Raw genomic sequence first — 23,331 nt, forward strand, 5'->3', positions numbered from 1 at the left:
ACAGTATACCTCTCCAACTGAGTTATATTAGTCAGATCAAAAAGAGCAAACATAGTTTTATCAATGAATATATTCCTTCTGAGGCTAGAAACATGTTTGTTTGTTCCTTCACAAAATATGTATTTTATGATGTAATACGGACATGGCCCTTAATAGCAGAATCGGAAATTGAGTTATGTACTCTAGTACTACTCCCGAGGTAATATGTTGAGTATATCAAATTTAACATTACCAAAAACAAAAGTTTAAATGTACTGTGGCTATTCTATTGGTTAAGCTCCCTTTTTCTCAGATCTATATTCAGGTAACTTTTTTATTATTTGTGTCTACATGTTTCTGCTAAATTTAGTAAAAGTTTACAACTGAACACAGCACATAGTGCATGTTAATCTTTCATTCAGCATTTGATAAAGTTAATAAAATAAACAGTTGCCATTACACTGCAAAGTTGATTACTAGGGAGTAATTAATTAACTACCAACACTCTACAAAAGCCCTCAGGAGAGTTGGCAAATTTGCAGATTTCTGAGTGCTTCAGCAATGCTTAACTTCAAAGAGATATTAAAATGCTGCAACCCCTGATTTCATTCTGACTGTCCTTGGAAAGACTCCAACAAATTGGCTAAAAATCCTACCACAGGAAGCCAAACATATTCTATAGTCTGAAGAACAGAGTAACATTTTTGCTGAATAGAGCACTTACGGCTTTTCACAAAAACATGATTCTCTAATACACATCTAATAATGCATAATCTATCAATATACACATAAGAAAGCTTTTCAAATTTTAGCATCCCACATGGTCTCTGCTGTGAGAAACAATAATGCACTTGTAAAATGGATGACATAAAGCCCTATGCATATTTTAAATGAGACAAGAAGATATTTATATAGTTGATGATGTTTGCTATTGTAATAATGGCATTATTTTTTCAATACACCACTCGAGTGCTATTGAGTATACAATTCCCTTGAAGCCTTTTCTTGTGTTATAGAGACTATTGCAGGACCTACTTTAACACTTACAATAATTTGAAATTATAAAAGAAACACATTCTGAAAGCTTTATTAAATAAACAGTACAAGCCACTCTATGTTGAAACCTATTTTTCCATAACCGGCACTGGATGAGTGATATCATTGATACATAACATGCAAAGGATGACTTTCTTCTTGAGAATGAGTTGGTTTTCCTTTGATAGAATCCATATTGAATGTGATGCCGTAAAATGAGTCATTCAGTGGGACCCAGACAAGTGCCCGTTCTAAAACAATTACGTTTTAGGATCGTTTAAAATGTTGACCTTCACAGCACATACACCCTTTTGCTCAAAAGCTTCTATATTAGTCTATAATTTAGGTAATTGTAACATTCCATGAAATATGAGAGAATAAAATGAAACTGAAATTCAATACAACAAAAATGTATAGGGAGAGAATCTGCAAATCAGCTCCTTTCATCTTTCATCTTCAGGTAGTGCTCTTGATCTCAGCCAAAGGCCAAAAAGTGATCTGTAGGGAGTGTAGAGATATGAAGCGGAGTTAATACTGTCCATTCAACCCTGCTTTATTACTTGACTAAGGTTGTGAATTTCAAATAAAAAAGTACAAATTTTAAATGTTGCTATTTAATAAATTGTGTTTAAATGTCTATGTGGGCCGGGCGTGGTGACTCATTCCTGTAATCCCAGCACTTTGAGAGGCCAAGGGCGGCGGATCAACTGAGGTCAGGCATTCGAGACCAGCCTGGCCAACATGGTGAAACCCCGTCTCTAATAAAAATACACAAATTAGCGGGGAGTGGTGGTGGGCACCTGTAATCCCAGCTACTCAGGAGGCTGAGACAGGAGAATCACTTGAACCCGGGAGGTAGAGGTTGCAGTGAGCCGAGATCGTGCCACTGCACTCCAGCCTGGGCCACAGAGCTAGACTCTATCTCAGAAAGAAAAAAAAAGAAAAGAAAAGAAAAGAAAAGAAAAAAGTATATGTGAAAGTGTGGGCCAGGTGAGGTGGCTCACGCCTGTAATCCCAGCACTTTGGGAGGCCGAGGCGGGCAAATTGCCTAAGGTCAGGAGTTTGAGACCAGCCTGGCCTGGCGAAACCCCGTCTCTACTAAAAATACAAAAATTAGCTGGGCGTGGTGGCGGGTACCTGTAATCCCAGCTGTCCAGGAGGCTGAGGTTTGGTGGCGGGCACCTTTAATCCCAGCTGTCCAGGAGGCTGAGGCAGAAGAACCACTGGAACCCGGGAGGCAGAGGCTGGCAGTGAGCAGAGATTGTGCCACTGCACTCCAGCCTGGGTGACAGAGCAAGACTCCGTCTCAAAAAAAAAGAAACTAAAGAAAGTGTGTGCTAGTGTATGTGTGTGTGTGTGTGTGTGTTATAGTGGAGGTTTCTATTCATTGGTACATCATACACAAACGTAACGTTTTAGAACAATAATTATTTATATATTCGAAGTGAATTTGATAAGCATTTGTTAATGAAATGACTACTAAATATAATAGATGGTGTGATTGAGTTATATCCACAAACACATTCTCATTAGGGATTCATCAATGCATAATAGATGAAAGATATGTTGTGGAATCAGTATTTGGTACCACTTCCTGCCATCTTATTTCTTGATTGTCCTGTTACCACACAATGCCCTTCAAAGAACTGTAGTGTTCTTTTAATATAGTTCCCTTTAGTTTTCATAGTTAAGGTTCTGTTGTCATGTCTTTAATTTCATAAAAGTAAATGAAAATTTCTGCTCTCTTCTTTTAATATATTAACTATTTTTATGCATAGTCTACTTCTGTTGTTTTTGTACTATTATTATCTAATAGGATCTACATCTTATGTAATTACTTTGTCTTTACCAACTCCATTTTGAGGGAATATATTTCATTAGATTTCAGTAAAGCCATTTTTTAATATGATTTGTTCCTTCCCATTATCTGTCAATCAACCCTATTTTATAACAACTTTTTAGCTTTGCATCAAATTGCCTACTGGCTACCAGGAAAATAATAAGCCTTACCAGACGGTTCAAAACTGGCTAAGTTTAAGGTGAAAAAATGCACTGTATCCTCAGATTCTGTGTTTAGCTCTATAACTATCTTTTTCCATCTTGCTCAGTTACTACTTTTCCTTCTTTTGTTCCTAGCTATAAAATTTCCCCAAAGATTTGTGTCCAACCCTCTATCCCTTTCTCTTTTCTCCCTAATGTCAAGAGATCCAATATTTTCTAATTGTAGACATGCTAATTGGTAAAAATAATTCTCTGTGTTTTTCATGTTCCCTGGGAGCATTCTACAAGCTATGAGTGATATTCTATTTGGGCATATAGAGTATTGATTTTTATAATTGCATACAATCTACATTTAATATCTTCTATATCAAAGTATATGCATAGATTAAATGAAATTAAATGAAATAATCCTCATTTGCACAATTTAGTTTTCAGATAAGCAAAATTAAACATCAAAGTCATAGATTCTTTCAAGAGTTAAGTTACTTATTTGCATTACAGATATTTAATTACTGTTAAGCTTATATAAAGTTTAAGAAATAAAAATGACTTCAACAAAAAAGTTTAAAAATTAGTAAAACATTTCATGTTATAGAATTTCCTCATATATTTGAAGCAAAAACTAGCATAAACATATTATAAAAGCATTACAGTTTTAGTGGTAATTTATAAACTTACAATTTTGCATACTATCAAATTATAAAATTTCTCCCTTAAGGCTTTGCTTAATGGTAAGTTAAAGAGAGAAACAGTTAAGCCAGGTATTATAAAAATAATTTGAGACCTTTAATTCATTCAAGGGTACTGACTTTATTATTTTTAGAAAAATTTAACTTTAGTCTCTCGAAAAATAACTATCATCAACTGTGTGTCATCATGGCACATTATTAAATAAAGTAGAAATGGCCTTTCATTTTCTTGGGGCCAACTCCCAGACTTAAATGCTTCAGAAATTAGGATAAATGATCATTTTGAAGGGAGAAATTTTCCCATTGCAAAAGATATATTCAAAGCTTTCTTATAGATATTACTTGCTTTGAAAATGAAGTGTCTGATGAGGCTTGTCTGTAATTAGAAAACATTAGATAAACTCTTCCCATTGTAGAAACATATTGGAACAACTATTTCACAGTAAATCAGAATTTCACTATCAAGTTATGTGATAAGCTCTTCTGTATTACTCAGTAAATCATGAAGTGTGACAATAAGGACACTCAATAAGCTCTAAGAACTGCATAATAAATCAGGAAATTTCACAGTAAGTTGCACAATAAGCTCCACTGTATTAGTCTCTAAATCATGGGCTTTCACAAAAAGTTATATAAGAATTTCTTTCTTCTTTACCATGTCTACTATTATTATGGGGCATCCATCAGTTAAGGATAAAACTTACCAATAAATGGAAGTCTTTCACTGTAGCCATGTGTTATTGAGAAAAATAGGTATAATTTGTCTGAAATAGAAAAGCTATTGTTTTATAAATATGAATAAATAATAAAATTAATTCCAGCAACAATGTTAGCTTATGACTGTGATATAGAATTCATTAATTTATACTAGATACTATATTTTAAAACTATTTAAAATTAGTTAATATTTACTTTTTATAACAAATAACATATATAAATACATAAACATAATTATTGACAAGGGAAAGATGTAAGTATCTAAAATAGAGTAAGTAACCACAACTGTAGTTCATTTTTACTATGTGTACATGTGAAGAGAAAGAGAGATGCTTATATTCAATAATCCACAATGTATGTTTATTCTCTAATCTTGATGGTAATAAAATGTAATTAAGCTTTTGATAAATTGAAAATTTGCTGTATACTGTGGTATGTGCCTGAAGTCCCAGCTAATCAGGGGACTCAGGTGGGAGGACAGCTTGAGCCCAGGAGTTCAAGTCCAACCAGCGAAACACAGTAAGACTTCATTTCTAACAAAAGTTGAAAATAATTTGAAACTTTATTTGAGAGATACAATATGTCTTTATGTGAAATAGAAGTTAAATAACTACTGAATTAAGATCTTAATTCCATTGCTTAAATGATAAGTAACTAAATGTAATTAACTACATTATTTAAATGTCAATTTATTTTTAAAACTACCCTTAGAAAAATCTATTAATTATTTTTTCAAGAAAATATTTTGAGAAAATAACAAAAGTAAGTAGATTTAGCATAAACATGGGACTTCCCAACTAAATACTACTTAAGACTATTTTATCTTTGTAATGGAAAAAAAGCCAAAATGTATTTTTAAAATTTTAAATGCAGGTAATTTAAGAAAGTAAGATTTATACAAAAAACAAGATTTGTTCATAATTCGATACCTAGAATTAGAAAATCCAGTTACCCCAAATACGATAAGGCAGATGTTCCTATAATAATGACAACTAGGATTCTATGTGAAAAATAGGAGGACAGGGAAGTTCTTACTGCAAATGTCAACATCACTGGGGAGAGAGTTCTGTGGAATTTAGGCCCTACTTTCATGGGGAATGTTTAGGGAGTTTTTTGTTTATTTATTTGTTTGTTTTTTGAGACGGAGTCTCGCTCTGTCACCCAGGCAGGAGTGCAGTGGTGCCATCTTGGCTCACTGCAAGCTCTGCCTCCAAGGTTCACGCCATTCTCCTGCCTCAGCCTCCCAAGTAGCTGGGACTACAGGCGCCCACCAACACGCCAGGCTAATTTTTTGTATTTTTAGTAGAGACGGAGTTTTACCGTGTTAGCCAGGATGGTCTTGATCTCCTGACCTCATGATCCGCTCGTCTCGGCCTCCCAAAGTGCTGGCATTACAGTCATGAGCCACCACACCCGGCCAGGGAGTATTATTTTTAAAGTAGTATTGAACTGCTGGCCCCTTAAACAGAAACACATACATAAACACAGATAAATTGTTATCTTATGATACTCTACACAAATTCTTCTCCATGTTGATAAGCCACTGAAAATAGGAATTCTGAAGAAATTCAGATATCATCCAAGAAGAATCACCCCTACTACATCCATTGCAAGCTAAATTCTTTGATAAGAAGAAGTCCCAGATCTTACAACATTTTACCCTGGGCCCAGTTATTGTTGAATAAAGTAAATTAACAGTAGTTACTTTTTTTATTTCTTCCCTACATCGAATATTTAAGGTTTTTCATCTCTTTTTATTTTCCCTCTTTTGATTTCCTTTAAATTGCTTGAGTTAAAAGAGCTCAATTTAGTGGGATCATGTAAGCCCCATAGAAGATTGAAATCGACTATAATTATCCTAAAAATCTCAATTTAAAAGCTTCTTTCAATAATTCTTAAATATTGTCAATTGACCCTGAGTTTGAGATAACTGTCTTTATGCAGATAAACAGCATAAATGGATTAATATCTCATCTCCAATTCTGCTTATTGCATTAAAAGAAAGACCAGTAACTACTTCTGACACCTATAATCTTTACATCTTTTGTTTTTGCAATTCAAAAAATAATCTGATTGTATCCTAAAGATAAATAAATATATAGTAGAGTTACATGGAATGATAACATCTTGTTTTCATTTATTGATATTGGATAAGTTTTTAAAACAGAAATTTTAGGAATTCCCCTCTCAGAAATAAAGCAACACATTCTAAATTACAAATGAAAACATTGGTTGAATTTGTATGTAAAACTGTACATATGTAAGTTGAAAGAAAATTCACTTACCTTTAAAATTATATTTTCTAAAATCCCTAAGGAATAGAGGAAAAGCTAATATCAGCAGAATATAAACTTGTTATTAATCATTATTACAATGTTTGAAAAGCTTTGAAACATTTAAATAAAGCCCACTACATATTCATCTAGTATTAATATACATAAACCATAAAATATCTAAATATTTAAGTCAACACAAAAACTCTAAAGTTGATGCCTTATTAGTTCATATAGAAGATATTAAAATCTAGAAAGTAATCATTAAACTCTGCATGAGTTGATGTCAAGAATATTAATGAAGAAAATGGCATAATTATTATTCTCAAAGTCCCACATGTAATATTTCTATTTCAGCAAAACTAGAAAAGATGTCAAAACTACAAGCTCAGAATTTTGAAAGATTTTTTTTTTTCAAAATGTGTGGAACATTGCAGCATTTAAAAAAAGTAAAACAAAGCCCCTTACTCAAAATAAATATTTGGTCATTTGCATTTAGTTTCAATATTTCATTCAGCATAATTAATCATTAAAATTCAATCCATACACATCTGCTTCCAGCCAAGATAGATTAGCTCCATTTTCCCTAGGTTGTTTCTCTTACAAGTAGAAGACCCAGGACATAGCATAATAATATAATCAAGAAGACTGAAAGTTTCAAACAAGTAGGTAAACTTCATAAGGACAGAGGAGCTTGAGGAATCACACAGTGTTGTATTCCCTAGGTTTTCTCTTTCCCTTCTATTTTTCCTACACAGAGCATCATAAAGTTCTCTGTCCTATAACCACTAGGCATAAAACAAACAAACAAACAAACAAAAAAGCTCAAAAAAAAGTATGAGAAAAAAAAGCTCCATATTCCTTTGCTTTACACTGCTTTTTAGCCGAGATGTGGGAAAATGGTGGCATCACCACAGACCTCTTTTGGCAACACTGATCCAACTGTAGCCAAGCACCAGCATAACAATCATACCCTATTTATGGTTTTCATGCCAAGAATAAAGTAGATCTTCAAACTCATCCACTTGCTTGGTAGAAGGAGACAAGATGGCTTCTCCCACTATGTAGGTGCTAGCAAACTGAATGGGGGCTGATCTTCTCGAGGAAGAAAAATGGTGCTCCAACTAAATGCTTAAGTAGTGTCACTGGAATACAGTTAGTGATGTGAAGAACCTCTGTAACAGGCCAAGCTAATCTTGCATGCTGCCCAAAAAAGCCAATGCACTGGGAACAGCAGGTATTGCAGCAAAGAAAGTTTAATTAACACAAGGCCAGCCAGGCAGGCTAATGGGATATTTATCTCAAATCTTTCTCTGGAAAGCTCAGAGGCTAGGACTTTAAAGAATTATTTGGTGGGCAGGAAATGAAGAAATGGGTGCTGCTTATTGGTTGGAGATGAAATCATAGGGATGTCCAAATGGTCTTCATGTGCTGAGAGTTTCTAAAAGAGGGTTCCAAGACAGGTTGAGCAAGTTTCTTGGTATGAATCATGGGTCTGGAAAGAGTCAGCTGGTTTCCATAATGCAAAAATCTGAAAAATATCTCAAATACCAATCTTAAGTTCTGACAACAGTGTTATTTTCTATAGGAGCAATTGGGGAAGTTACAAATCCTGTGACCTCCAGCTATGTGATTCTCAAGCAGTAAGTGATTATAGAAAGGCAAGATAGAAGACAATGACCAGTTATCATTTTACTATGCTTACATTTTAGCAGAATTCAGGGCTCTCCCATAATCCTATTCTTGTGAACTTTCATAGTCTTACAAAGATGGTTTTAGTCTCTGAGCAAAGAGGGGTTTAGTTTTGGAAAGCGACCATCATCTTTGATTTAAAATTAACAAAGGCAATTAGCTTGTGAGGTTAAAAGCAAGATGGAGTCAGTTAGATTAGATTTCTCTCACTGAGATAATTTTTGCAAAGGTGTTTTTACTTCCAGTCCCACTCTATAACAATGAGACCTAATAAAGCATTGCAAGCAAGGGCTAATTACCACTCCACTTCGCAGTACCCTTCCATATTATTGGCAGGCACTAACAATGAGCTGAATCTCATCCAGTAGGCATCATCAAGACTGAACTCAAGACTCAAGACTATAGCACTGAGGGCCAGTAAGAACGCCACTTGTCTTCAACCCTGTAGTCAACTGATTGCAATAGGGAGCTGACCCTCTACCCCTACCCAGCAGCAAAAAAAGTAGAATAAGAAAATGGAAGATAGATCTAGATGACATTTTAGTTTCATCAACTTCCTGTGGTGACAATGAACTCAGCAGAGAGCTGAACTTCTGCCTCTACCCTACTGCAAGAAATAAATGATCAACAAAATGAAATAACAGGATCTAATTGCTCTATGTAGAACATGTTAGCCAACAATTTTTTTAGTGCTCATAAAACATTCATCAAAGATAGAAGACATTATATTCCATAAAACTGTAATTAAATTTAAAGAAGTTAAAATTTTATAGCATTTTTTTCTGACCACAATGGAATCAAACTAGATTTCAAAAACACAGAAACCCTTGGAAATTTTCTAAAATATTAGAAATTCAATAATACACTACTAAATAATGTATAGATCAAAGAGATAGTCTCCAAGGAAATTTAATAATATAAATAGGACTGAATGGAAATAATAATACAGGAAATCAAAATAACTGGGATGCAGCTAAAACAGTGCTGAGAGGTAAATGTATATCAATAAATGTTTACATTTTAAACGACAAAAGCTCTCAAATCAATCATCTAAGTTTCATCCTCAAGAAACCAGGAAGAAAAGAGCAAAATAAACTGAAAAGAGGTAAATAATAATGATTGATCAGAAATCAGTGAAACTGAAAAAATAATAAACCAGTGGAGGAACAAAACACTACTTCTCTGACATAAAATAAAATTTATAAACCTTTAGCAGGAAGAACAATAAAGAGAGAAGACATAATTTAACATGTCAAGTATAAAATAGAGATATCACTGTAGACACTGCATTTAGTAAAAGGATAATAAGTGAATATGAAGAGTAACTTTACATGCATAATTTCAACAACTCAGAAGAATGGACCAATTTCTTGAAAACTAAAATCTACCAAAACTTAGCCAAGATCTAATGAACAGTGTAAACAGTTCTATAACTATTGAAGCTGTTAAATTTAAAAGTGAAATCTGTTAAAAAAAAATTGCCAGAATAAGATTATTTCAATGGTGAATTCTATCATACAATTAAAGAATAATTAACTACGCTCTTTTTTTTTTTTTTACAATCTATTGTAAGGGAACACTTCCCTACTATTTTGTAAAGTTACTATGACTCTGATACCAAATCTAAACAAAAATGATATTTTTAAAAAGCAAAGAAAACTGGAGAACAATGTCATCCATAAACATAGATGATAAAACCATCAACAAAATATTAGCAAATCCTATCGAGAAATGTGCAAAAAGAAGGATACCCCATGACCAAATGAACTTTATTCAAGTCATGCAAGACTTTGTTAACAGTTGAAAACTAATGAAATCTTCATAATAGTGGGCTGAAGAAAAAAATCAGAGTAATCTTACCATTTTACATGGTACTACTTTCCACATCCATTTCAGAATGATTTTTTTAAAATTAGAAATAGAGGGAAACGTCTTTGACTTGATGTAGCGCATCTACAGAACACCCACAGCTAACATTATACTTAATAGTGAACGTCAAATGCTGTTTTTCTAAGATTGGGAACAAGGCAAGGGTGTTTGCTTTTGCAACATTTCTTCAACATAATACTGGAAGATCATGCCACTGTGAGAAGGGGAAAAAAAGAAAAAAAATCGTGCATACAGATTGAAAGAAATAAAGCTTTTTCTTCAGATGACATGATTGTCTATGTAGAAAATCCCAAGGGAGATACACACACACACACACACACACACACACACACACACACGCACACGCGCACACACACACACAATCTCCTAGAACAAATACATGAGTTAAGTAAAGTCACAGGATATAAGAGCAATTGTATAAAGAAATATACAATTGATTAAAAAATACAGTTGCTACATAAATTGATATATGAATATAAATTAATTTATTTCTATATGCTGACAACAAACAAGTGAAAACTGAAATTAAAAATGCAACATTATTTACTAGTGTTTCAAAGAAAGTAGGTAGCTCTATACTTAGCCAAATATATATAGTATTTATATGCTAAAAAGTATAAAATCCTGACGAAATAAACCAAAGCAGTCCCAAATAGAGAAATATAGTGTGTAAATGGATAGGAAAACCAAAATAATTCATAAGTTCCTATATCTGTCCATCAAAATATCAGTGATGCTTTATAAAGCACCGAGAAGCTCATTCTAAAATTTATATGAAATAGCACAGAACCAAGGATAGCTAAAATTATCTTGAAAAAGAAGTGGTATCAATTGCTCTGTCAGATGTTAAGCCTTACTGTGTAACTACAATTTGTAAAAGAATGTGGCATTCACGAAGGAGAAGCCTCAGTTCAATGAAACAGAAGCAAGAACCATGAGAATAGAGAATCCAGAAAGAGTTTCAAAAAATTAGACCAACAGATTTTAAACAATAGTGTAAAAATGATCCCATGGAAGAAGGAGAAAGTTTTTACTACATAGTAGTGGAGTAATTGGATATCCATAAGTACAAAATCTTTTACAAAAGATCCATTAACTAAAACTCACATATTTTATAAAAAATTAACTAAAAATAGGGTCATGGGCCTAATTTAAAATGCAAAGCTGAAAAACTTTTTAGAAAAAAATGAAATAGTAAAGAAAAAAATCTTATGGCTAAGACATAGGGCTAGGTGAAGAGTTCTTGGTCTTAACACTAAAAGCACAATCCATAAAATAAAAACTGATAAACTGACATCCACAAAACGAAAACTTTTTTTTTTCTGTGAAAACTCATGTGAAGAGAAAGAAAATCTAAGCTATAGACTGAAAGAAAATATGTTCAATCCATATATCCAACAAATGTATTTCATCTAAAATATATAACAGACTCTCAAAACTCAACAGTATAAAACCAAATTGTCCAATTAGAAAATGGGCAATAGATGAAGAGAAATTTTCCAAATAGTGTATACAGTTGATAAAAAGCACATAAAAAAGATGTTCAACATCATTAACCATTAGGGAAAAGCAAATTAAAGCCATAGTGAGATATCACTACACATTTAGAATGAGGAAAATCAAATAGGATTAACATCAAATGTTCATAAGCATATGAAGTAACTAGCTGGACCACTCTGACATTGCTAGCCGGAATGTAAAACAGACCAGTCACCTGGAAAAGGTTGTTGCAATTTCTTACACAACTAAACATTTGTTTATAATATATTCTGGGAATTGTACTTTGGGCATTTAATTCAGAAAAATGAACACTTATATTCATTAAGCTTGAAAGTAAATATTTATAAGCACCTTTGTTCATAATAGCCAAAAACTGGAAATAATCCCAATATCCTTCAATACATGAATAGTTGACCAAACTGTGGTATATCTATGCTATAAAATAATACTCAGTGATAAAAAGCAACAAAAAGGATATAGCAATTTAGATAGATGTTAAATAATTATTCTGACTAAAAATGCTAATCTCAAAAGGTTGCATACTGTACAATTGCATCTATATTACATTCATGGAATAATAAAAATACAGAGATTCAGAGCAGGTTAGTTATTGCCAGGGATTAGGAAGCAGAGGTTAGAAGCGGCTAAGGTTACAAAAGGAGATCCTTATGATGCAGCTGTCCTGTATATTGACTGTGAGGGGGTGGTAAAACAAATCTGCAGATGGGACAAAATTGCATAGAACTAAGGCCACATACACACATATCCATGCACACACACGCAAGAATTCATGTAAATCTGGTGAAATCTGAATAAGGTGGATGGATCAGGTCAATGTCAATTTTCTGGTTTTGATATTATACTGCTGCTATGCAAGAGGTTACCACCATAGGAAACTGGGTGAAGGGTATATAGATTTTCTCTCGGTATTAGTTCTTCCAACTGAAGGGGAATCTATAATTATGTCAAAAATAAATAAATAAATCCATCCCGTGGTGACACAAATGTAATGCATAATAAAATCATGTAATTTTTACTGTTTGATGGGATATTGCTTAACGCTAAGAAAATCATTTCTGTTTACCTACTTTTATGAAAAATATATGCTCTTGAGAAGAACTTCTCACATTTTCTTATGTACATTCCTGTGTCATCAACTCATGAAAGGTAGCAAGTGATGCAAACTGATGTGTGAATTGCCATAAAACAATACCTGAAATATTTAAATCAAATAAAAATTTGTTACAAATTTGATTTCAAAGATATTTTGCTTCTATTCCAGAGTTGAACTGCCCCTTAGAGCAGTGATTACATTTTAATAGTTTTTCTAACCTTTAATATATAAATATTACATATTATATTAATATATATATTCTTACTTAGATAATTACTTAAAAAATAAATTCAGTTTTCAATTACTTTAGGATAACCTGGTGCAAATAGTCCCCTGTATGTATTATGTGCCATGGTTTTCAACCCTGCCTCTAAACCAATAACCTTACTTTATTCTATATTTGAACATCATATTTCATTTATTTGCTGCATTTTTGTTCTCCAAAAAATTACTATTGTTCTATTTAGTGCTAATTTCCCTTTTTTCTCTAAAATATTTTAGGGATTGATGTGTATTTAAAACCTTGTCATGATTATGAGGGGTGAATGACTTATAGTTTTATCTTGGCTTGAAAATCAATTTTATCTTCCTGTTGACTGCATTTTATGTTTTCTTTACTCTCATCCTAAAAAAAGTTCCGAAATGAAGCCAAGTTATGATGAGATGTCCTCTGAAGTAATCAAATATTACACTGAGAGTCATCCATCACAGAAGGCCCACAAGTTTTTGTTACCTATATCCTTGGAAAATGTGAATTAAGTAATTACAAATAAACAGTGGACAATATCATTTATGCTGTTTCATTGTGTTAACTTAAATGGCTGGTTGGCAGCTCTAAAGCTGGGCCAGAGACAGGGGAATGCCATATATTTGTATGAGTGATTCATAATTTGAGGTCAATATCGTGCTTCAAATACAAATGACATATCTAATGTGGAATGTAAGAGCAAAACCATATGTCCAAATTATGTATATTTCCGTTTTATTTTGGGCGAGGTCAGTTTGATCAATATACATAGCTGAGCTTTAAATACAGAATGGAATCAAGAAATTAGGTTTGGTAAAAAGAAGTTTTAAAGAAAACAAGGTGGTCAATTCTACATTAATCATAGATTACATCAAAAGTCATTCAATGGAAACAGCTAAGAGAAAAATATCTTAGTTAATTCTTTGTTTTAAAGATATTCTATAATTTATATTTCATTACTCTTTTATTGTAAATTGGAAGGTAAAATATATGTTTCTGTGTGATGTGGGCATGTGTGTGTAGAAGTCCACTGTGCCTTGTCAATAAAACATCACGTAGTAATTTTAAATAGGGTTTTCTTTCTGATGAGCTCTAAAATCATCACGATTATATGCAAAATATGAAAGTAGTAAATAATATAAAATAAACCATTATGCGGCTGGGCACAGTGGCTCACGCATGTTATCCCAGCACTTCGGGATACCAAGGCGGGTGAATCACTTGAGGTCAGGAGTTTGAGACCAGCCTGACCAACATGGTGAAACCCATCTCTACCCAAAATACAAAAATTAGCCAGGTGCCATCATGGGTACCTGTAAGCTGCTCGAGAGGCTGAAGCATGAAAATCACTTGAACCCAGGACACGGAGGTTGCCATAAGCCGAGATCGTGCCAATGCACTCCAGCCTGGGCAACAGAATGAGACCCTGTCTCAAAATAAATAAATAAATAAATAAACAAACCATTATGCTTTCTTAAAGGGCAGATAAAACATTTCTCTTAAAAGTGAAAAATATACTGTAGTTATAATAAAAATTTATTTTTCTTTTGTCCACATATTTGTGCCATGGTCCTCAAACCTTTCAGAATATCTAGCCCATGTATTGATTCTAAGATGAAAGAAAAAATTTTGTGAATGAATATTGGGTACAAAAAATAATTATGCAGTTGGGGTTATCAGCCTAATTCAGTGGATCTACATAAGAAATAACATGGGTATCTCATGTGACTTAAGAAACTGCATTCCCACCAACAGTGTATAAGCATTTCCTTTCCTCGGCAGCCTCACCAGCATTTGTTTTTTGACTTTGTAGTAATAGCCATTTTAATGGGTGTGAGATAGCATCTCTTTGTGGTTTTGATTTGCATTTCTCTGATGATTAATAATGCTGAGCATTTTTTATATGTTTGTTGTCATTTGTATATCTTCTTTTGAGAATTATCTGTTCATAATTTTTGCCCATTTTTAATGGAGTTATTTGTTTTTTGCTTGTTGTTTTAAGTTCCCTAGAGCGTCTAGATATTAGGCTATGGTCAGATGCATAGTTTGCAAATATCTTCTCTCATTCTGTAGGTTGTCTGTTTGCTCTATTAATAGTTTATTTTGCTGGGAAGAAGCTCTTAATTTAATTAGTTCCCACTAGTCTAGTTTTGTTTTCACTGCAATTGCTTTTGGGGACTTAGCAAAAAAACTTTTGCCAAGCTCGATGTCGAGAAGAGTATTTCCTATTTTTGTCTTTCAGGATTTTTTACATTTAAATCTTTAATACATTTTGAGTTAACTTTTATATATGGTGAAACGCAAAGGTCTGGCTTCAATCTTCTGCATATGGCTAGCCAATTATCCCAGCACCATTTTTTGAATAAGGTGTCCTTTCCCCATTGCTTGTCTTTGTTGACCTTGTTGAAGATCAGATGATTGTAAGTGTATAGCTTTCTTTCACAGTTTTCTATTTTGTTCCATTGGTCTATGGGTCTGTTTTTGTACCAGTACCATGCCATTTGGGTTAATTTAGCCTTATAGTATAATTTGAAGACAGATTGGGTGATGCCTCTAGCTTTGCTCTTTTCACTTAGGATTACTTTGTCTGTTTGGGCTCTATTTTGGTTCTATATAAATTTTAGAATAAATTTTTTCCAATTCTATGAAGAATGATGTTGGTAGTTTGATTGGAATAGCACTGAATTGTTAGATTTCTTTGTGCATTATGGCCATTTTAAAAATATTGATTCTTCCAATCAATAGTGGAATGTATTTCCATTTATTTGTGTAATTTCTGATTTCTTTCAGCAATGTGTTGCAGTTCTTGTTGCAGAGATCTTTCACCTCTTTGGTTATATATATTTCTAGGTATTTCTATTTTTTGTGGTTATTATAAGTGGGATTGTGTTCTTGGTTTCACTCAGTCTGGACATTGTTGGTGCATAGAAATTCTACTGATTTTTATACATTCATTTTATATCCTAGAACTTTATTAAAGTCGTTTATCAATTCTAGGAGTCTTTTGGCACAGTCTTTAGCATTTCCTAATTATAGAATTATATCATCAGTGAAGAAAGATAGTTTTACTTCTTTTTTTCCTATTTTGGTGCCTTTTATTTATTTCTCTTGCCTGATTGCTCTGGCTAGGACTTCCAGTACTACGTTGAATAGGAGTTGTGAGCATGGGCAACCTTGTCTTGTTCCAGTTCTCAAGGGGGATAGTTCGAGCTTTCGCTCTGTCAGTATGATGTTGGCTGTAGGTTTGTCACAAACAGCTCTTATTATCTTGAGGCATATTTTCAATGCCCGGTCTTTTGAGAATTTTTATCATGCATCTTATCGAATGCTTTCTCTGCATCTATTGAAATGATCATATGGTTTCTATTTTTGATTCTGTTTATATGGTGAATCACATTTACTGATTCTTGGATGTTGAACCAGCCTTGCATCTGAGGGACAAAACCTATTTGTTCATAGTGTATGAACTTCTTGATATGCTGCTGGATTTGATTTGCTAGTATTTTGTTGAGGATTTTTGCTTCTATGTTCATTTGGTATATTAGTCTGAAATTTTCTTTTTCTGTTGAGTCTCTGCCAGATTTTGGTATCAGGCTGTTGCTGGCTACACAGAATGGGTTAGGGAAGAGCTCATCCTTCCCAATTCCTTAGATTAGTTTTAGTAGGATTGGTACCAGTTCTTCTTTGTGTGTCTGATAGAATTCAGCAGCGAATCCATCCTCCAGAACTTTTTTGCTTGACAAGTTCTTTATTAGTCATTCAATTTCAGAAGCCACAGTCTGGAGGTTTCTCAAAGAACTTCAAACAGGGCTAACATTTAACCCAGCAATGCCATTACTAGATATATACACCCCCTCCAAAAATCATTTTACCTAAAAGACACATGCATTTGTATGTTCATCACTGTGCTATTAACAATAGCAAAGACATGGAATCAACCCAAGTGCCCATCAATGTTAGATCGGATAAAGAAAATGTGGTACATATAAACCATGGAATACCACACAGCCATAAAAAAGAATAAAATTATGTCCTTTGCAGCAACATGGATAGAGCCATAATCCTAAGCAAATTAATACAGGACTACCCAACTAAATACCATATGTTCTCATTTATAACTGAGAGCTAAGCATTCAGAACATATGAGCATAGCTACAGAAACAAAAGACACTGTGAATTACTAGAGGGTGGAGTGAGGGGAAGTGGGTTGATGAACTACCTATCAGGTACTAAGCTCACTACCAGGGTGACCAGATCTGTACTCCAAACCTCAGCATCATGCAGTATCCCCATGTAACAAATCTGCACCTATATACCCTGTATCTAAAATAAAATTTGAATTTTTTTCAAAAAATAAAATTCAGATGACTTACCTCCTCCAAAGAATTCCACCTTCAGCCAATTTTACCTCAGTTCCACAGTGGAACTTATATGTTATTAAACTTAGGCACCTCCTTAGCTAGATAAATCTTGCCATTCCACTGCAAATACCAGAGTGTTAGCATACGTTAAACAAATAAGAGTTCCTTGGGAATAGGCAGGACCTCTTGTTATGGTAGGAAGATAAACAGGCTCAAAGTTAATGCATAGGACTCCCTGTGTACAGACAAGGGTCTAAGTGCTGATCAGTGTCCAGAGACAAGATTGGCGCCATCTTTAAAGAATAAAAATACAAGTCTGCGTTCTGCTTGGTGTGCTAAAGAGCAAGTTGATGCATTTTCTCATGTATTTGATCAGCCTAGACTTGGTCTACAATTAAACTAATAAACTACTATTAAGTGAATTCTGAAAATAATACTGGAGAATATGTATAGTTTTATGTAGAAAAAGTAAATTAAATTAATTCCTCTAATTTTTCTGTGTATTTTTAATTTATTTTCACTTAAAAATGAGACTAGCCAACTACCCTGTGATTGTAATTTTAGGTAATTAATTTTACTAGAGGAAGGTAGATTGCACATAACAAGAACTGATTACTTACAATACAAATAAAATTATTTGAATATGTTATATTCATATATAACCCAGGAAATTTAAAAAAATGAGTGTATGTTCTGATTGGTGTGCAAAAGGGCAAGTTGATGCATTTCCACATGCATTTGATCAATTATTACCAACCTTTGAATAGACACAGTGAAGGGAGGTATTTTTTAAAAATCTTTGTTAGATAAATTTGGTCTGTACACATATTTCACTAATAATGTAGTTCTTAAATTACGCTGCCTTAATAATATATTATATAAATGAGAAATTAAAATAATAACCTCAAAAAAGCATCTTTTGTAATGTTTGAATCTATAGGTTAAAGTAATACTATGCCAAAATTTAAACTAAGCATTTTAGATGGCCCCAAGTTACCAGTGTACCAACAAAAATTATCAGGTTGGAAGATTCTAGATTTGACCTCGTGTAAGTGTTTAAGAGATATCCTTAAAGAAGACTCCAGATAAATCACAAGGAATAGAAAGGGTATTTCTGCTCGCCTCATTTCTAGGCTGATCTTTTGCACTTTTACAGCCACCCACGGTAACAATTTGCAGTCTTATACTCCCCTTCCTTATGCTGAAAACATGTTTGCCCCCTTCATGTGTGTTAATGTGCCTGAAATCCCCAAATTGGATGGAAGTAAATGGGCTCTTTCAATATCACTTTTCCCCTTGGGATAATAGTTTATCACAGTCTTGTGGAAACTTATGTTAACAGTTTACTTAAGTAGACACAACAATCAGCAGTTAAAGCTTGGCTTATTGGGGAGTGGGAAAGACAAAGAAGTAGGTAATAGAAAAATCGGATTGTTTGGTTTCCCTTTTCTCTTCCTCTTAGCTCCTGGAATGAATGCTCTTACAGCTCAGACGTCTCTTTTTTTAAGACGAATTGTGACTATACTGAGACCAGGGCTTATCAGTTTTTGTATCCAAAGAAGTCTTTATATTTATAAATCGATGCTTTAGGTTAAAGGCAGCTTTCTATAACTGTGGGTTAGCGCTCTTAAAGTGCTTATCCAAATTCCTATTCTACAGGAATGAGAATTTACATTTCATCTGTGTCTCCCAAGATTGCCACAATGGTGACCTCACTTGTGTCTAATAATTTTTTTATTACTAAATTTAGCACATTAGAAACAGGAAATTTTGGCCTTTTCTTTGGAGTTAGCAAGTCTGTTACTTCCATATGCTTAAGCATTTGTTACTTGCTCTCATGCCTTCATCCCGTTTAATTAGCTAATTCGTAAATTTTAAACTTCATGTCACTCTGCAAAGCATGATAAAATCTCATGCTGTCCCTCCCTTTCGTCATTCTCATCCCATGCTGCTGTCAGAGGCATTTTATAATTTCACATCAACACAAGAAGGGTGAGTACAATACAACAAGATACTTTGAGAGAGAGACCACAGTTACATAAGTTTTTACAGCATATTGTTACAATTGTTCTTTTGTTTTTTTGTAAGTTATTGTTGTTAATCTCTTATTATTCCTGGTGCATTAATTAAACTTTATTATAGGTATGCGTATGTAGCGGAATAATGGCATCTATAGGATTTGGCACTATCCATAATTTCAGGCAATCCCTGGGGGTCCTGGAGCACATCACTCATGGATAAGGGCAGATGACTGTATATTATGCTACATGATTATTATTCAGAATAAATAGTATACTACATATGTTTTTACTTGAATCTTTTAAATGTTATATTGTGAAATAAGAATGTGGAAAGCTGCATAGAATCAAACCATACAATTTAGCCAATAATTATGAAGCAAACACCCGAGTAAATACTATTTACTTCCAGAATTTGCCTTCACCTGTCCTGTCAGTTATAACTCGTCCCTCCTCTATTTAGCTAGTCACTATAATGGATATATTTTTCCTGCGTAGCTCACTTTTAAGCATAATAACACCTGGCAAGTGTGTTTTCAAATAATATATATACATATGAATTGCAAATTAAGCTCTAGCAAGCTATTAGAAGCTAAATTACTACTATCACATCTTCTTATAATCTAGGCACATTACAGGGAAAAGTATTATTTATCCCAATTGAACCTGATGAAATTGAAATTGTTCTCCATAAAGTATCATAATTTACAGAGTTGTAAATTTTAGAACCAGTTCTGACACCCAGTCTTCATGCCTCTTTCACTCATTTCTTTTTTTTCCTGACAAAATAGAAAGACAATGTTGTAAAAAGAAACTGCATTATGAATACAAAGGTGTTCTTGGTTCTCTTCCAAGGTCAGCTATCATCTTTGCTTTGTGTACTGGGTAAATCACTTAATGTTTTTTATATAGAAATGAATATAAAGTTAAATGGTAGACATCAAACTACCTACTAAATTAAGTGACTGTCAAAACTGTGACTGTTATTTTTCTCTTAAACAGAAATTCTAGTGAAGGGAAAAAATAATTATTAAATATAATACTGATTATGGTGATAACTATCATTTATGAATTGCTTATTAATTGTCAAGCTTGCTAAGTACCGTATATACAGTTTATGATTTATCCTTATTGACTTAAAATCAAGAATGAAATCCAAATCCACTCCATCCAGATTCCTCACTTTTATCAGTTCTCCCGAATCATCAGCTGTATATGTCTATAGCTGTATCTATATTTATTCATCTATGTATCTAGATACCTATACATGTGAATACACAAACCTATACAATAAAATAGGAAAAATTTTATACAGTTTAATTTTTGATTAAGATAATTATATACATTGTATATGTGCCTATAAATGTGATTTTTACTGCAAAAAACATTCTAGATTATTTATTAAATCAAATACTTGAACTATTTTAAAAGTTAATTATAGTTCCATATGTGAATACATTTTAAGAACTAAAAGAAATGAAAGCATTTTAACTTAAATGATGTGTCACTAAACCTATTTATTAAGCTATTATCATGTAGTAGCTTTATAGTTGACAATCTCTTTAGAAAAGCATGTGATAACCAGTGATGTGGTCAAGATTTCAATAAAAAGCATATTCCTTTCATTAATATGTTTATAGAATGTCTAATATTGATGAGGATCTTCTATGTAGAATTATATGTAAAAGGACTTATGTCTTATTTTACCAAAATAAAATAGTGTTTCAAAGGTACTGTTATAGTTTGGCTGTGTCTCCACCCAAATCTCATCTTGAATTTTAGTTCTCAGAATTCCCACGTGTTGTGAGAGGGACCTGGTGGGAGATAATTGAATCATGGGGACGATTTCCCCCATATTGTTTTCATGGTAGTGAATAAATATCATGAGAATTGATGGTTTTATAAGGGGTTTCCACTTTCACTCCTCTCTCATTCTCTCTTTGCTGGCTGCCATGTAAGACATGCCTTTCACCTTCTGCCATGATTGTGAGGCCTCCCCAGGAACCTGGAACTGTGAGTCCATTAAACCTCTTTTTCTTTATAAATTACATAGTCTCGGGTATGTCTTTATCAGCAGCATGAAAACGGACTAATACAGGTACTATTCAAAATCAATAATTATTTCAATTGCTTACTTAATTGACTTTGTTTAATTTATGTGATATTTAAACAGCTTGATAGTTTTTATTTGAGCTAGTTTATCTGCTAGTATTTTTATGTTTTTATGTATTTCATGGTAATTATATATTTCTCCTTTCTTCTTTTTCTTCCTGTCTCTCTTCCTTCTTTTCCTATTTTACTCCCTCCCTTCCTTCATGTGGACAGAATATGGTGATCGAATTTAATTTGAATTTTAAGTGATAATTGTTAAAATTAGTTAAGATTCAATTAAATATTACAGTAATTTAACCCAGTGTTTACCAATATTTGGCTATGTAGCAGATAACTATGTTAGCAAATAAATCTGTGACCTTAATTCACTCTTTCAATAAATAAAGTTTTAGGAAAATCATTTCTTAAAAGAGTAATTAAAAATAGGAAAAAAATGTAATATCCCCCTCCCTTGCTTTTCTGCTGTATTCGAACTTTCATTGCATTCTGCCCTCATTTATAACTAGATAAAATGAATATAATTCATTCTTGCTAGCTTTATTATTAGAGAGTTAAGTAGAAGAACTAATGGGAAAAAAAAATAACAGCACACCGTTCCACTATTTACTGTTTCATTCTTGGGATTTTGTGTAACTCATTATTTCTAAGTTTAAAACTTCCCAAGCCATTTTTCTAACAACCTTGGCCAGCGTGCTTGAGGTAGGTAATCTGCTTTAAATTGCTTTGATTAACTCATGAAGAAATATTCTCAATGCATTCAATTGTATTGTGTATTTATAAGCTCTAGTGCTCTACCATGAACTTTGAATTAACAAAACTATAGAAATGAGCTGATAATGCCCTTAATTTCTTAAACTATACCTCTTATTTCAAGACTTTCCCATCAGTGCTTTTAGAAAAAGATACAATGTCTCTGATTTTTATTCACATTTTCCTAGAATAAGAACACAATATGCATTTATCTTTATTTTCAACATCTTTCTTAATATTAAAAATCACAATTTTTGACATTTGTATGCTACCTTAATTTTTACAGTATGGCCAGCATGTTATAATAGGTACTTTAAGGTATCTCCAAGTTACAGGTCTACAAATTAACACAAACAAAAATATTCAGCAATATTTCCCTAAAGAAACCATTTAATCATGGTAGCGCAATCAAATCTGTTAACTCGTGTAAGCCTGCATATTTATTATAACTATTTAATTTTAGAAATCAACAACCCTCCATGAACATTAAAAGTGTCATCCACACACTTTTAACAACTATATTGTTGCCATAAGCATCAGGTGGTTGAAAGAAATCACCATAAGGGAGCTTTTATGAATTTTCAATGGACTCTATGCTTCATAAAATACATACCTCAAAAATATGTGACAGTCTTTCTGTCCTACTACCACTCATATTAATAATCTTCTATCAAATGTTTGGTGTCCCATCTGTCCAGATAGAAGCCACATTGTAAAGAAGAATCATGGGCCATGGCTTCATTTTGCCTAGATTCAAATCCCCTGCATTTCTTATTGTATTGAAAACCTTACTAAGGTATATAGAAAGGAGGTAAGCACCTGTGAGACATATCTGTCTCTTTGTGTATTTTATCTAAATGTCTTTAATGCTATTATTTTAAAATGAGTTTTTAATTTAAAGTAAATATGTCAACAATTTCTTCATGTTATAACATATGTATCTATGTAATCCT

The 23,331-nt window shown here is 33.0% G+C and overlaps 1 long non-coding RNA gene across 1 annotated transcript; it reads right to left on the reverse strand.

The window, feature by feature from the left end:
- Positions 1-1,031: 1,031 nt before the first annotated feature.
- LOC104001882 (uncharacterized) lies at positions 1,032-23,063 on the reverse strand. Its single transcript, XR_673878.4, has 5 exons — positions 22,992-23,063; positions 6,707-6,732; positions 5,742-5,880; positions 4,409-4,468; positions 1,032-1,512 (listed from the first exon to the last, which is right to left on the reverse strand). It is a non-coding gene; the product is annotated as an uncharacterized LOC104001882 (long non-coding RNA).
- Positions 23,064-23,331: the final 268 nt, after the last annotated feature.

The sequence above is a fragment of the Pan troglodytes genome, chromosome 14 (genome assembly GCF_028858775.2).
Source record: "Pan troglodytes isolate AG18354 chromosome 14, NHGRI_mPanTro3-v2.0_pri, whole genome shotgun sequence".
In the NCBI taxonomy this organism is placed as follows: domain Eukaryota; kingdom Metazoa; phylum Chordata; class Mammalia; order Primates; family Hominidae; genus Pan; species Pan troglodytes.